This window comes from Pan troglodytes, chromosome 12 (genome assembly GCF_028858775.2).
Source record: "Pan troglodytes isolate AG18354 chromosome 12, NHGRI_mPanTro3-v2.0_pri, whole genome shotgun sequence".
In the NCBI taxonomy this organism is placed as follows: domain Eukaryota; kingdom Metazoa; phylum Chordata; class Mammalia; order Primates; family Hominidae; genus Pan; species Pan troglodytes.
The window spans coordinates 44,090,935-44,107,244 of NC_072410.2; positions in this window are offsets into that span (position 1 = coordinate 44,090,935).

Genomic DNA, 16,310 nt, shown 5'->3' on the forward strand with positions numbered 1-16,310 from the left:
TTGATTATTAGATTTCAAATATCTAAAATGTAGTATCTTATAGTTACTAGTTTTCTTCAGTGTAAAGGCTTTCTTTACCATGGTTTAATATCATTTCTGATTTTTTTTTTAATTTTTGGTCAGACAAATGGGGGTAGAATTGTGTTTGGAGGAAGAGATGATTCCAACATAGCATGGTTGAAAAACTGGTGAACAAAACATTGACTCATCAGTTTTTAACAATGTCTGAAAATTCCAATTTCATTTCTCAGTTTTCTGTTATTGCTGTTTGAAGGACATTGCATTTTTGTAGGCTTTTCCTTATACTCTGTAATTGGGGTATGAATCTTGCCATTAAATTACTCTATATTTTCATTAACTAGAAAGTTGGGCTGTGAAATAATAAGAAAGTTTCTAAGAACATAATCAAACTTCTTTATAAATAGATTTGCCTGAAGCCCTAACCCAAAGTGAACTTGTAAATGAGGTCTGTCCACTAGATAAAAATAAACATTAAAAATAAACCAGTTCTGCTTTTCATATAAGACATCTCTCATTAGTTTCTAAGTTAATTTCATATTAGAACTTAAAAATTTCTGACTTCAGAGAGCAATGTTTACCCTTAGGCCAAAACAGGGAAATTGATTGCTAAAGAAACTAAAGAATCTATTGCAAGATGTCTAGTCTCCTAACAGGAATGATGAATCCAGAAACTAAAGTCATCCTCAATTCAATATGTAGAATACAGAAAGAGACAGTGGGACATTTTTGCTGCCCATCAAACCTTCAGCAAAGACCAAAAGTCACATTCCATCAGAGGAACCAGTTGGCTACCTACATTAAACAGGCAAGTCCTTTCCCACTAATGCACTAGAGTAGTGCCTCTCTTATCTATGGTGGGATATATTCCAAGACCCTCAGTGAATGCCTAAAGCTGAGGATAGTACCAAACCCTATATGAACTGTTTTTTTTCTATACATACATGTACATTTATAAGGTTTAATTTATAAATTTGACATAGTAAGAGATTAACAATAACTAATAATACAATTGAACAATTATAACAAGATATTAGCATCATGATTCTTGCACTTTGGGGCCATTATTAAAATCAGGGTTCCTTAAACAAAAGCATTGCAAAACCACCATAGTCGATCTGGGAACTGTGACAGCTTCTAAGTGACTAATGGGTGAGTAGTTTAACAATAATTAATAATAAAATGGAACAATTACAGCAATATGTTAGCATCACAATTCTTGCACTTTGGGGCCATTATTAAGTAAAATAAGGGTTACTTAAACAAAAGCATTGCAAAACCGCCATAGTTGATCTGAGAACTATGACAGCTTCTAAGTGACTAATGGGTAAGTAGCATAGACAAAGTGGATGTGCTAGACAGAGGGATGACTGATGTCCTGGGCAAGACAGAGAGGGACAGTGCAAGACATCATCACACTACTCAGAGCAGTGTGTGATTTAAAACATATGAATTGTTTATTTTTGGATTTCTCCATTTAATATTTTTGGGCCAGGGTTGACCACAGGTAACTAAAACTGTTGAAAACAAAATTGTGAATAAGAGGGGAATACCGTATTTCCAGGAGGCAAATTACAGTGTAGGATAATATGCACACAATTAAATATCACTCATATTTAAAAAATAAAAACCATTTTTCATAGTTATTGCAGATATTTTTAAAGAAATAAACATTAAAATGGATGCAATTTCCTCTGTGTTCTTTCTGAATCTCCCTTTCCTCCAATGAAATCATTACTACTGTGATATTTCAATACACTTACTGTCTCTCTTGTCTGTAATTTCTCTACACCTTAACCAGAGTAAGTTTTCTAAAATACAAGTTGATATTGAACGGGTTATTAACATTTGTATTAAATATCATTTTGCAATTTGTTTTAATGATGAAAGATTATTTTGATTTTTTTATATTTATAAATATAGATCTAACTCAGTCATTTTTGCAGATAGCAATCCATTGTATAAATATATAAAAATTTATTTCTGCATTCAGATATTGTTAGATATTGAGATTCTTTCTAATTTGTTGGTTTAGCAGAAATTGCCAAAATGGACATCTTTGTATGTGGCATTTTATTCAATGTGTAAAGGACTTGTTTAGGGCACAAATATCAAAGTGAAATTTCTAGTTATAAAGTACACATATTTTTAATTTTACTAGAGGTTTACAAATTCCTTTCCTAAGTGAGAATGGCAGTTTGCACTTCCTAAAATAGAATATTAAAGTTATCTCCCTCTCTTATTCCTGTCAATAATTGATCTTTTCAGACTTTCAATTTCTGCTAATCTAAGAGTTGTGAGGTTGTATCTCACATTGATATTCCATGTGTATTGATATTTAAGGTTCTCATTAATTTTAAATTCTATAAAATGAGTTATTGTGATTTTTATTTATTCATTTAACCAATAATTATTTGGAAAATTAAAAGAAAATAATTTGGAATTTGGGAGGGAGCAGGTGAGAACAGAGCACAATCCACACATACCTCTGCAGCCTTACATGGCCTGGGCTGTCCTCCACTGAGTCTAGAGCCCTGGGACAACCACGTCCCTTCCTGAAGGACCAGGAGACATGGAGACCTGAAGGCAATGCAGGTCTTCATTCCACTAGACCTTGACTTTGTAATAGAAAAATGAGGGAAGGACCAGGAGACATGGAGACCTGAAGGCAATGCAGGTCTTCATTCCACTAGACCTTGACTTTGTAATAGAAAAATGAGGGAATGCCAGGAAGTGCCCATGTTCCTTTGGGAAGATTCACTGGCCACTTATAGAAAGGCTTGTGTATATAATGTGAAACAAACAAACAAAAGAACTACTCTCAACTTTTTTCCCAAAGTTTTAAAAGGAAACTTATTTTGCCACAGTCTTTTTTATGTAATACAGTTAGAGACATATGATAAAGCAGAATTGGAAAATCAGACATTTTGTAAATGTTCTTTTGTTAAAAAGAAAAGAAAAGAAATGCCTCTGGAAATGACCTTTGGAAATGGGATTCCTAGACCACTTCTCCAAGTGACACTAGGAGGTGTTAGCAGAGGTGTAGCAGAGGCCATGAGAAGGTACAGAAGAGAAGGGCTCCATGTCATGCATAAAAGGCATTTTCAGATTATAACTATTGTTCTGTGTGTACATTCTTCCTCGCTACTGCATATATAGTTGACAATTTTAAGTACTTCAAAAATATATATCTAATATTTCTAAATGTCCTGAAGTATCTGGTGTATGTTAAAATATGTAGTAAAATAAGCAATTGTAAATATCCTTTTGTTAAAATTTATGTGAAATAATATTTTTGGATATGGAATTACCAAGTGCAAACATACCACAAATGCATGTGATATATCAGTAAATCCCAACTCATATTCTCCCAGTTACTCTCTATTGGGCTAGCCAACCCCACTAAGTGCTCTGTCCCTCCCCTGCTGCCATTACTGCAGTCAACCAGAGATGCCTCACAAGAAGCTGGCATTAACCTGGCAAGAAGGCTTAGAGAGCTCTGACCTGACCCCATTGAGTCCAGTGGTTTAATTTTATGGCTTACTTTTAAACTGTTGGTAAAAAATCAGTATTTCCCCGTTATTTGCTATGTGGGTACAGTAATCATTTCATTGCCATAGCAGCATTTAGCTCTGGGCTACATCAGCCATCCTTGAAAGTATAGAATTTGTTAGATGCCACAAATAGTAGCCCTAAAATTTCTAAATAGAAAAGGCTGGAGAAACAGCTGAGGGTTGATATGGGTGGATAGAGAATTTTTCTTGTAGCTGAAATTACGTTGTAAAACAAAACAAACCTAACACAAAACCACAGATTTTGTGCTTATTTGTGGTGGATTTTGCAGGGGTGAGGAAGACAAAAAAGACAAAAGGCATTCCTAGGCATTGCATACCTTCCATTAACAGCCATCATCTTTGGGAATGGTTTCTTAAGAAACTATGGAACTTGACATGTATCATTCAAGGAAGAATCTAGGGAGCAATAATATGTTTTCTTCTTTTTAATACACTATCTTAGTTTTTGTTGTTGTTGCTTATAACAGAAAGCCTGTAGCTGGGTACTTTATCAAGAAAAAGGATCTATTAATTACACTTTGGAGGCTGAGAAGTCCAGGGTCAAGGGGTTGCATCTAGTGAGAGCCTTCTTGCTCGTGGGGGCTCTGTAGGGTCCTGAGGTGACACAGGCCATCACATGGCAAGGAGGCTGAGCATGCTAATGTGCTAGCTCAGATCTCTCTTTCTCTTCCTTTAATGCCAGCAGTTCCACTCCCATAACAACTCAATCTATGAATGAATTCATCCATCCATGAGAGCAGAGCTGTTGTGCCAGTCACTTCTTAAAGACCCTATCTCTCAATGCTGCCACGTTGTGGATTAAATTTTAATGTGAGTTTTTATGGAGACATCCAAGCCATAATATACACCATGTAATAATTTCTAGATTTAGGAAAAGGGCATTTTCCTCAGATTAGAGTTCAACTAATTAGAGCAGAATAGGATATAATCAGTATGTTGTGATGAATGCTTCAATGAGTTTTATGAAAGGCGGGAAAATGGAAAGAAAGATTCCCAGTAGAAACAGAGCTCTTAGATTTCATAAGCATGTCAAAGAATAGGGGTTTGAGTAGTAAGCCCTGGGAAATATCACTGTTGAGTAATTTGGAAGAGAAGATATAAAATAATATGCTGTCTCGTTGTTTTTTTTTTTTTTGCAAGTGAGTAACGACATAATTGGATGGAGACATTTTAGTTCCCAGTTTTTGTTTGTTTCCCTCAAAATCTTACAGCAGTGGTACAATCTGATTGTTTTGCCTTGTCATGTCAGTTGTGGATTTTTTTCTCAGTATTGCTTTTTTTTTTTATTCTTTGTACTTGTATGATTTACTTCCCTAATCTTGAAATTAGAATATTTCAGGAAGAAATATTTCTTATGAGCCTCCATTACTACTTGGCTTATAGAAGTGACCCTTTTATTCAGATAAAAAAAAAGGTTAACAAAATATTACTTTTAGATATTGTTTCCTTATCTGTTCTTTCCCTTCTTCTCAAATATATCTGTAGGTTGAATTTCTTGGTTCTTTACTCCATTTCTATTTTATACTTCATATTCATTTTTATTTTCTGCGTTTTTTCTACAGAAAATAATCTAGATATTCATTACCTTAAATTTAATTTTGAATATTATATTTATGTTTTTTTATCAAATAAACCTTTTCTGATTTCAATTCATCACATTTTGTAATTATAATAATGTTTAGACTTAATCGATTAAGAAACATCCTTTAGAATATAGAGATGTCTTGAATGTTGTACTTCTCCCTGTAAGTTCCTTTCATAGCAGGAGACTTTGTTTTAATGACTTGTTTCCTTTGTTTTGAACTAACGAGTATATTCATGAGTATATTAATATTTTCTGTAATCTGATTGCCTATGACCAGAGGATATTACATTTAGCAAAACTGTGTTTAAGATTAGAAAGTAACTGAAAGACTTTTTCACTTAAAAAGCATCTCAGCAATTATGCCATTTATGTAGCCTACTTGAAAAAACTGTAATAGTATATATTACAGGACATATAGTACATATATAGGGAGTATATATTGGATATGAGAAGAACCATTAACAGAACTCAAGCATCAGAAATTAAAAAAACAAAAATATATCTTTATGTGAAATTGTTTGTTAACATAAAGATATGTTTAAATAAAAGAAGGTAATGAGACTAAGTAAGACATGATAAACTGTCCATTTCCTGGACGGTTTACCTGTGGATTGAAGAGGACAACAGTAAATTACTGTCCTATGTTTGCCAATTTCCTATTTGTTCTTAGTTAAATGCTCATTTAATTGTTTTAATATATATACTGAAATTTTAAGGCAAGGATTGTTTTACAGCATCTTATTTGTTATCTACAAGTTAGAAGTCCCTGAAACAGTCAATTTTTTAAAAAAAAAATTAAAAGCTATTTTGGTATAACAGAAATACCCAAAGCCACCTTCTACCTTTATAGAGTTTCTGACAGTTTTTCAGAGGATGTAGTTTATTACATTTATAAGAAGATTGTGAATTGAGAGGGCTTTGGAGATATGTCATTCCTATAGTAGAGGTCCCTATTTTAAGAAGAATGTTGATTGCTCAAGAGAGAGCAACGAAAATGATGAAGGTGTACTGCAATATATCCAGCTACCCTAGAGAAAGTAAGGCAGGGGAATAATAGACTAGCTGTCATCAAATATTTGAAAGGAATAATAAATTTATTCTACTGTGCTCCAAATGGCAGGAATAAAATTAAAGGTTGAAATTACAGTGAGAATATTTTGTTCAGTAAGAGGAACACATTTGCAATAGTTAGAACCCTTTATTGGGGGAGTCATTGAAGCAGGGGCTGGGTCGACTATGATAAGGTTTTATGGGGTTTTGTGGGAGGTTTCTTTCAGGATCTCTAGCAATCTTTTCCTATTTAAACTCCTGTGATATTCCACTTAATATCATGTTTAATTTCACCAGAGTTTTAAGGTTAGAGAGCATTTGTTCTATCCCATTCAAATAAACCTTTATAATTAAAAGAGTGTTTGAATTGTGAAATCTGCAAAGTTGAATTTCGTTGCATTTAATTTAGTAAAATTAAAATGCCTAGTGACATCCTGGTTAGAACATTAGCCATATTTAGACTTGTAATTAATGTCTAATTGGACACTAGTACTCAATTTAGTAGTAATGAAATAATAGCTGAAAATACCAACTGGTATTAAAAAGATATGTGATATGTATCCTGAAGCAATTTTCTTAAATGCCAATTATAATTTGACATTTAGAGGCTGAGAGATGTGATTGCTGATGAAAGTCATACTGTGATCATATTGCACATAGCTATACATTCTGATTTGGGGAATACACAATTTTTTTATACTTAATAAAAATTTTAAAAATAAATATTTTAATTGTAAAAATATGTTTTTAAATTAAGTATACTTGTATAACATAAAGACTGAGATAAAAATAACTTTTTAAACAATTCTAAGCACATTTGAAACATCTGTCTGTCATACCACTAGGTAAAGTATGAGGAAGCAAAACATTTTGAATAATTTTATACTTTATTCATGCAAAGAATCTGACTTGAAATTAGCTTTCCAGTACCAATTATAAACTAATTATATATTGTCAGTTAAACATAGATTTATATGCTTTAAATGACAATTGAGAAAAAAATTGTCTTACAATATTTGATGAAACCTAGCTAGAATGTGTTTTAGAAATAAACTTACCGTGATGTCTATTCAGAGTGGAGCCAAGGTATAGTGCATTAATCAGGGTTCTCCAGAAAAACATTTATTTATATTATGTATATTCCTGTACATTAATTCCTAATAAATCTTCCCCTTTCTCTCATAGATATATTTCTCTCTCTATTTTTTTATATTATTATGTCTTAATTTTAAAATAAATACAAAAATATTCTATATTTATTATATAGAAATATATTTATGTCTATACTTCTATAGTAGAAATATGAATGTAGAAATATCCAAATATATTTATTTATATTTTATTAAATGTTAAAATATAAATATATTTATATTTCTATAATAGAAATATAAATATAGAAATATAAGTATATATAGTAATATATATTTATATATTCATATTTCTCTATATTTTTACATAGGGAGAAATATGTAGTTCTCTCTATATTTCTCTGTATATTTATATATAGAGAGAAATATATATATAATTGCTTATGCAATTAGGGAAGCTGGCAAGTTCCAAGAGCTGCAGGGTGAATTTGTAAGCTTGAAATCCAAGAGAGATGATGGTATAGTTCCAGTCTGAGTTCAAATCTTAAAAATGAAAACAGCCAATGATGTAGTTCCAGTTCAAAAGCTGGTTGACTGAAGCTCCAAGGACAGCTGATGTTTCAGTTCAATTCAAAAGGTAGAAAAAAGCTGAAGAACCAGTACAAAGGCAACAGGCAGGAGGAATTCTCTCTTGCATGGTGGAGAATCAGCTTTTTTGCTCTCCTTAGGCCTTGATCTGATTGGATGGGGCCCACGCACCCTAGGGAGGACAATCTGCTTTACTCAATCTATCAATTTAAATGTTAACCACATTCAAAAACAACTTCATGGAAATACCCAGAATAATGTTTGACCAAATATCTGGACAGCCTGTGGTTCAGTCAAGTTGACACATAAAATTAATCATCACAGTTCGTATTTGCGGTAAAGACTCAAAAATATTCTTGGAGAGTACTTTTTAATTGACTGTAACAGGATTCTATATGTTGTTAAATCAGTAACATACATTGACATTGAACACTGACCTGGAGACTTTTGGAAGAAGTGCTATTATACATTATCACAACCAATTGATAACCAAAACTGACAAAGCAACCAAACAAAAAGTCTCTAAGTAAAGGCCACAAAGATGACCTGGCTTTGGATAATGTCCAAAGTAAAAAGAAAAAAGTACAAAATACAAAATAAAATGTTCTTGAGATTATCATCATTATCATCATCATACTATTATTTTGATGTATTTTATATATTTAAGAAAACATTAAAACATTCTTTTCATGAGAAATTCATATTCATATCAGCACACTTTTGTTCCCAGGATATTTCCAGAATTTTTATAAAAATATGAATTACCTATCAACAATTGAGATCACAAGGTTATAAAGAACACTGTATTAGATAAAGATTTTGCAGAACTATTTATACCAATTGTTTAGTACATAGTTTAAAAACTAATAATTTCAGAAAATGAAAGCTTATTTCACAAAAAGCAGACAGTGTACTTCAAGGTTAGCTTGACTCTATAGATGAGTTCAGTCTCAATGGGGTTATCAAGCAATAACAGAGAAAATAATTATTAATATTCAATATTAAGATGAGAAAATAAGTCTGTTACCACAACATCTAGCATTTGAATACATGTATTTATTTTTGCTATGGCTTCACATGTGTTTGTTTTGAGTATTGAAGTTTTATGTTCTTCATAAGGTTTTTTGTGACTCACACCAAATGCTATGCTGGTCACATAATAGGGGCTCAGTTTATATTGACCATTTGTTCAGGCTGTATCTGATTGAAAAAAAATTCAAACTGTTATGCACAGCCAATAAATAACCAACAGGCAGTAATATAAATGGCTGTGAATTAGCAGACATAGCAGTGAACTCTAGAAGACATTTCTTCTTCCTTAATGTTGAATGTATCTAAAATAAAATCATGGTGATGTATCTCAGGAATACTCTTTAAACATTGCAATAGGGTTGAGTACTAAAACACAATAACACGTTTAAATCAGAATCAAGCATGGGGAATCTGAGCAGGAAAAACATAACAGTATATATTACAGTGAATTTAGAGTAAATATTAATTAGAATTGTATATGAAATCAAAGTTAGAGCTAGAAAAAATGCATAATGAATTATAGGATATTCTGTCAGAAAATGTATATTAGTCCTATTCAGGTAATTAATTCTGGAGTCTTGCTGACATAAGGCTCCAGTTAAAGGCTATATTACAAGGTGCAAGTCTGTGCATCCTGGAGAAGGAGAAGCTATCTGATTTCTGACATGAATTATTATTATTTTGTTTGTTTGTTTTCGTTTTTTGAGACGGAGTCTCACTCTGTCGCCCAGGCTGGAGTGCAGTGGCGCGATCTCGGCTCACTGCAAGCTCCGCCTCCCGGGTTCACGCCATTCTCCCGCCTCAGCCTCTCGAGTAGCTGGGATTACAGGCGCCCGCCACCATGCCCGGCTAATTTTTTTGTATTTCTAGTAGAGATGGGGTTTCACCATGTTAGCCAGGATGGTCTCGATCTCCTGACCTCGTGATCTGCCCGCCTCGGCCTCCAAAAGAGCTGGGATTACAGGCGTGAACCACCACACCCAGCCCTGACATGAATTATTATAATCAGGATTTAAAAAAGCAGAAGTCATGTTTTTCCTCAGAAGTACTGTATCCCACTGATTTCTGTCTTACTTTTTCTTATGTCAGATAAGAATAGTGCCTTATACTGCCCGTAAGAGAGGAGGATGTTCATGGACTTTTTATGGGCCTCTCAGTTGATGGGACAGGAAAAGACAGCACCGACCTGTGAAGTGGGATGAAGCTTGTATAGCTCTCCAGTAAATTTGATTATAGTTACATAATAAATGGAATTGTTAAGGCTCAGAAGTTGATTTTGTTTTCTTGAATCTTCTCTTTGTTCATCTATATTTAGAGGGTGCATAATGTAAAGAAAAGTTCATCAAAGTTGAAGCCTGGAGAGTTACACTCTACACCTTGTTCTACTACCTTCAATTTCAGCCTTTTCTACTTCTGTTTCTACCTTCAATTTCATTTTTTTCTACTGCTGTTTCCTTATTTAGGAAGTATAATAATACCTCTAGTACCTGTGCTGCAAAGCTTATATGCTACAAGCATATAAGCATATATTCTTGGGAGCTATAATCCCATGTGAGATGGTTTGGCTCTGTTTAGCCACCCAGATCTCACCTCTAATTGTAATAATCCCCACGTGTTGTGAGACAGCCTGGGTGGGAGGTATCTGAATCATGGGGCAGGATTTTTCTGTGCCATTCTCGTGATAGTCAATAAGTCTCATGAGTTCTGATGGTTTTATAAAGGGGAGCTTCCCTGCACATGCTGTCTTGCCTGCCACCGTGTAAAGCATGACTTTGCTCCTCATTTGCCTTCTGCCATGGTTGTGAGGCCTCCCCAGCCATGTGGAACTGTGAGTCCATTAAACCTCTTCCTTTTATAAATTACCCAGTCTTGGGTATGTCTTAATTAGCAGCGTGAAATAGACTAATACACCATGGGAATATAAGTGAGGGGGAAAGGGAAGTGATGCAAGGCAATAGGCAAAGCAAACATAATATGATTCATTATTGAGTTAGCCATGGCCTCTCAAGAAAACCTGGCAGTTTGCTGGAGCAGGTGAAACATCTTTAAAAACGTCATGCACTGTCTTTCAATCATTGGATCAGTTTGTCTGGCAACATAAGGGAAATAAATTTATCTGCTAGCCTCCTTTCATTTCTTGTCTCTCATTGGTCAAATTTTGCCTCATGGCATATTAGTGCCACTGTGCTTTCAAGTTGAGTTATTGATTTCCCTCATGCAGCTCCTGGAAAATCTAGACTTTATAACTCAGTGAAAAGTTTCATTTGAGTCTGTGAGTGATGGAAGAAGCCAGATCCTCCTATCCAAATGTCATGAGCATAAGCTCTTGAGCCAATGTATCCCCTGTAGCATGAATGCTGTATCAGAGCTCCATTCTCTCTAGAAGGAGGCCTTGAGAACCAGTGGCGTAAAGCAGCAAGGCTATAGTGGTGGCAGCCATGGCTCTCTATTGGGCAAGTGGCCAAAGTCCTAGGAGCTAGGTGGGTCCAAGTAAATTGGGCTTATAATTAGCACTGGAACACATACTTTAAGACAATATGGCTTACACTTTTTAAAAATCTGTCAATTTTTTAGTCTTTTGAGAGATGTCTAAGAAATTACACAGACTGCCATTTTGATATCAGCTGATATTCTGAACTCTGTAGGATTTTGGAAGCAAAAATGTTCCCTTATATTACCCTAAAATTTTAGAAATACTTTAGGTGGTTCTGGTAAAACATATATTAGTGAAGTTGTTAAAAATTATCCCAATCTTGCCACGCAGAAAAAATTAAGTGAGCAAGTTTTCTGCAGGATTATATGACATCCAGTGATAACTCTAACGTTTAGTCCACCATTTGTGAGCTGTGCATGTGTGTTTCTGAAACAATTATTTAAAATCGTCTATGGTCCTGGCCAGCTCATTAACATTTCTTGAATGGGCTGGAAAAATATACATAACAAATGGCATCAAGTAGGATAGACACAGCTTCTGAAGCATGTTCTTTCACATGGGTTAGAGAATCAAATCTACAACCCAACTGGAGGTAAACAACTGCTAAAATGATTTAGTCACTTGTCAAGAATGTACATCTCTGTAACTTTTTCGGTAATGGACAAAAGCAGATTTTTATTTGAATAATTTTGTATGAATAATAAGTATTTTACTGAGAAAATGAGACTAAAGAGGCAACTTCAGGGAAGAATGGGCACTCTCATGGTTGTTTCCGGGAAGGCTGGGATGAACATTTTTCTCCCTTTCTCTCCTCCCTCCCTCTCCCTCCCGGCTTCCTTCATTCCTTTTTCTCTCCCTCCTTCATTCCTCCTCCATCCCTGTCCTTCTCTCTCCCCTACCTTCCATTCTTCCTCTCTCCCTCCCTTCCATTCTTCCTCTTTCTCTCCCTTCTTCCCTCCCTTCCTCCCGTCCTTCCTTCCTTCCATCTCTTTAGGAACTATCTTCCATACTTTCTGAACATAAATCAGCTAGGCTGTAAACTCCAGCTTAAGCTCAAAGTTGTATCCAAATGATGCCATCTAGTCAGAATGAAAAGAAACTATTAATTTCTGGTGGTAAAATGATGAAAAGTAAGTCATACCTTTGCCTTTGAATGACTTTTCATGTCCTATTTACTCTATTAGATAAGAAATCTAGTTACATATGCTTTGAAAGGAACATTGTCCCACAGGGTAAAGTAACAACAAGATGTGGAAGATTATGAGCCTGAGACCCAAAAAGCACTCCAAGAATAGGACTCATTGCTGGAAATACATTAGATTGAATTTTTCCAAAGCTTTAAACTGCAACCATATGAATAAAAGTTTTTTTTCTTCCTAATAATGGATCAAAACTTATTAGGCAAGGAATTATAATTTCCCAGGAAGAAGGAATATTGCTGTGAATCCACTCATGTTTTGGTGAATCAGTACTTACACAGTCTGTTTGATAAAGCAGTGCTTTTTTATATAAATAAACAGGTTATTTGGGAAAATGAAGAGTTCTAGAATTTTAATAGTATTATATTTATGAGTCAAATATGCTTTAGTATATGGATGTATGTGTTAAAACTGGTCTTATAGTAAGTGTTGTAATGAAATATTTAATGTGCCAATGAGAATTTTATTTTTCTCCTTAGTATATTGTCATTAAAGTTAATTTAAAGTTGCTAAACAATTTGAAGACTTTTTGTTTTTCTGTGCAGCTATGGAGGATGTGCACCATAGCATCAAAGCAAAAACTTGGACATTATTTTAATACATATTTTATAAATTGAATTGTATGTTATAGTACCATTTTTACACTTCAAGTTTAACTACATGTTCCCTCACTTTATTTATTTTTACAGAAGTAAAAAATGCTCTCACAATACCAAGAAGAGGTATGCTATGGTTTAAATTGTGTCCCTCCAAAAAAAGACATGTTAGAGTCCTAACTCCTGGTACCTTAGAATGTGACTGTATTTGGAGATAAGGTTTTTAAAGAGGTAATTCAGTTAAAATTCTATTAGCAGAGTGAGTTCCAAGCAAATATAACAGGTGTCCTTATTAAAAGGGCAAATTTGGACACAGAGACACATAGAGAAGGAGGATGGTGTGACTGCACAGGGAGAATGATATCTACAAAACAAGGAACACCGGGGGCCACCAGACGGTAAAAGAGGGGCATGGAATAGATTGTTGCCCACAGACCCGAGAGAACCAACACTGCGGACATCTTGATTTTGGACTCCCAGCCTCGAGAACTATGTGACAATAAATTTCTGTTATTTAAGCTACCTACATTTTTGCAATTAGATAAGGTCGCTCCAGAAAAGCGATACTAGATTTTTGTCCAAATCACTCTCAAGATGATGTATGAGTTCTCCACAGATCATCTTGGGGAATGACTTAACATCATTGTTACTGAGAAGTGTAGTAGAGGATAATTAGCTTCAGAGTTTATTATCATGCAGGAATGTTCTGAATTGGGATAAATATAAACAAAAATGTTTATTTACTCTCTGTGTGAAGCTTTCCCAGTAGAGAAAAAAGTCTAACCCATGAAAAAATAGCAAAAGTGATGAGAAAATGTGATTGTATAATGTTTAATGAATGAGAAAAATGTGATTGTATAACATGTAATGAATGTGGAAGTTCCCCTGTAGGAACGTGGCTCCAAGATTCCTGTCCCCCTCTGGTGTACAAATCCTGAGTAGTGCTCATCCTCTGAGTTTAAGAGAGAGTGGTAAATATGATGGGATTTCATAAATATGATGGGATTTCACTATTATGATTATGTTACCTTAGAGAGCAAAAGGGATTTTGCAAATAAATTTAAGTTTCCTAATCAGTTACTTTTGAGTTACTCAAATGGGAAATCTTAGTCACTGTGTCTGACATAATCAGGTGAGTTCTTAAATGTAGTTTAAGAGATTATGATCAAGACACATTTTCCTGCTGGCCTTGAAAGAACAAATTTCCATATTGTGGATAGGACTACATAACAGGAAACAGTGGCTAGCCTCTAGGTACAGAGAATGGCTGTCAGTTGATAGCTTACAAGAAATTTAGAAACTTTGTTCCACTAAAATGCAAGAAACTGAATTATACCAACAGCCTAATGAGCTTGGAAGATAACCTTGAGACTGAGATGAGCTCATAATGCAGGCAGACATCTTGATTTTAGCCTATGAGACTCTAAGCATAGAACCCAGTTCTGCTGAGGTTAGACTTCTGATCTAGGGGACTATCAGATAATAAACAGATGTTGTTATAAATTGCTAAGCTTGTGGTAATTTGTTACATTGCCAGAGAAAGCCAAGAAATGCACTTACAATGCATATAAAGTGGCATACTCATATTCTAAGAAAGATCATGAACAATTAAACAGGCATACTGTAAAGTCTAGGGTAACTACCAAACACAGTTTTAAAAAGTGAAAAAAATTAATCCAATAATGGAGAAAAATAAGGAATACAATATACTTCATTAGTCCACTGAAAGGCAGAAACCAAACAAAACAGATGGCACTAATAGAAAAACATCCAGCAAATTGATAGATTTTTTTAACTGCATCAATAACTACATTAATGCATGCAACCTTAACACATCAATAAAAAGACAGATATTTTCAAGTCGGATGAAAAAGAAAGATCCACCTATCTGCTCTCTATAAGAACTCATTTAAATATAAAGATATAAATAAGTTAAAGGATAAAAATACCACTCCAATATAATAAAAAGAAAGGTAGAATATTTACATTTATATGAGGAAATATAGACTTCATAACAAGAAATATTACTAGGACTAGAGAGATTCATTGCACAATAATAAATCAATTTTCCACAAGGACCTAACAATCCTAAAAGTAAAAGAAAACTAACAAAATAATTTCAAAATGTAGCACACAAAACTGATAGAATTACGAGGAGAAATAGATAATTCTATAATTATATTTGCACATATCAGAATTAATCTTTTAGTAATTAATAAAACAAGTACACAAAAAATCAATATGGCAATAGAAACTCTGAGCCACCCTACCAACCAGTTACAATTGTATTCTTGGGGGACTGGTACACATAGGTGGATGTTTCCAGGACCCCTGTGGATGCCAAAATCTGCAGGTGCTTAAGTCCCTTATACAAAAGGGCATAGTACTAGCTGGCAAGGGTAGGAGAGAGGAGGAGATTGGTTAATTGATATAAAATTACAGCTAGATAGGAGGAATACATTCTAGTGTTCTATAGCCCCGTAAGGTGAACATGGTTAATAATAATTTATGGTATATTTTCAAATAGGTAGAATAGATAATTTTGAATGCTCCCAACACAAAGAAATGATGAAGGTTTGAGAAGGTGGATCCACTAATTACACTAGTTTGATCATTACATATTGTATACATATATAAAAATATGCTGTACCCGATAAATATGTATAATTATATATCAATTTTTAAAATAAGAACTAAATAAAATTATAATACGATTTTTTAATTATTTGTAAATTATGTGTTATACAACTATTATATCGGTAAAATTTGTAATAAACACACACGTGTAAACTTTTTTTTTCCCCCAGAGAACTGGTTGTTCAATATTTAACAGCACGTCGCTGGTGGAGCTCATGCACGGTATGGTATGTTAATAAAATGCTTTATGGTTTTTTAAATAAAATCTATGCACAACTTCCTATATATGTTAAATCATCTCTAAATTACTTATAACGCCGGAAACAATATAAATAGTTGTTATACTGTATTGTTTTTTATTTGTATTACTTATGTTGTAGTGTTATTATTTTTGTTATTTTTAATATTTTTGATCTGTGATTGAGCACAGATGCAGAACCCATCATTATGAAGAATAACTATATTTAACATACATAGATTCTACCCAGCAACAGCTAAATACAGATTT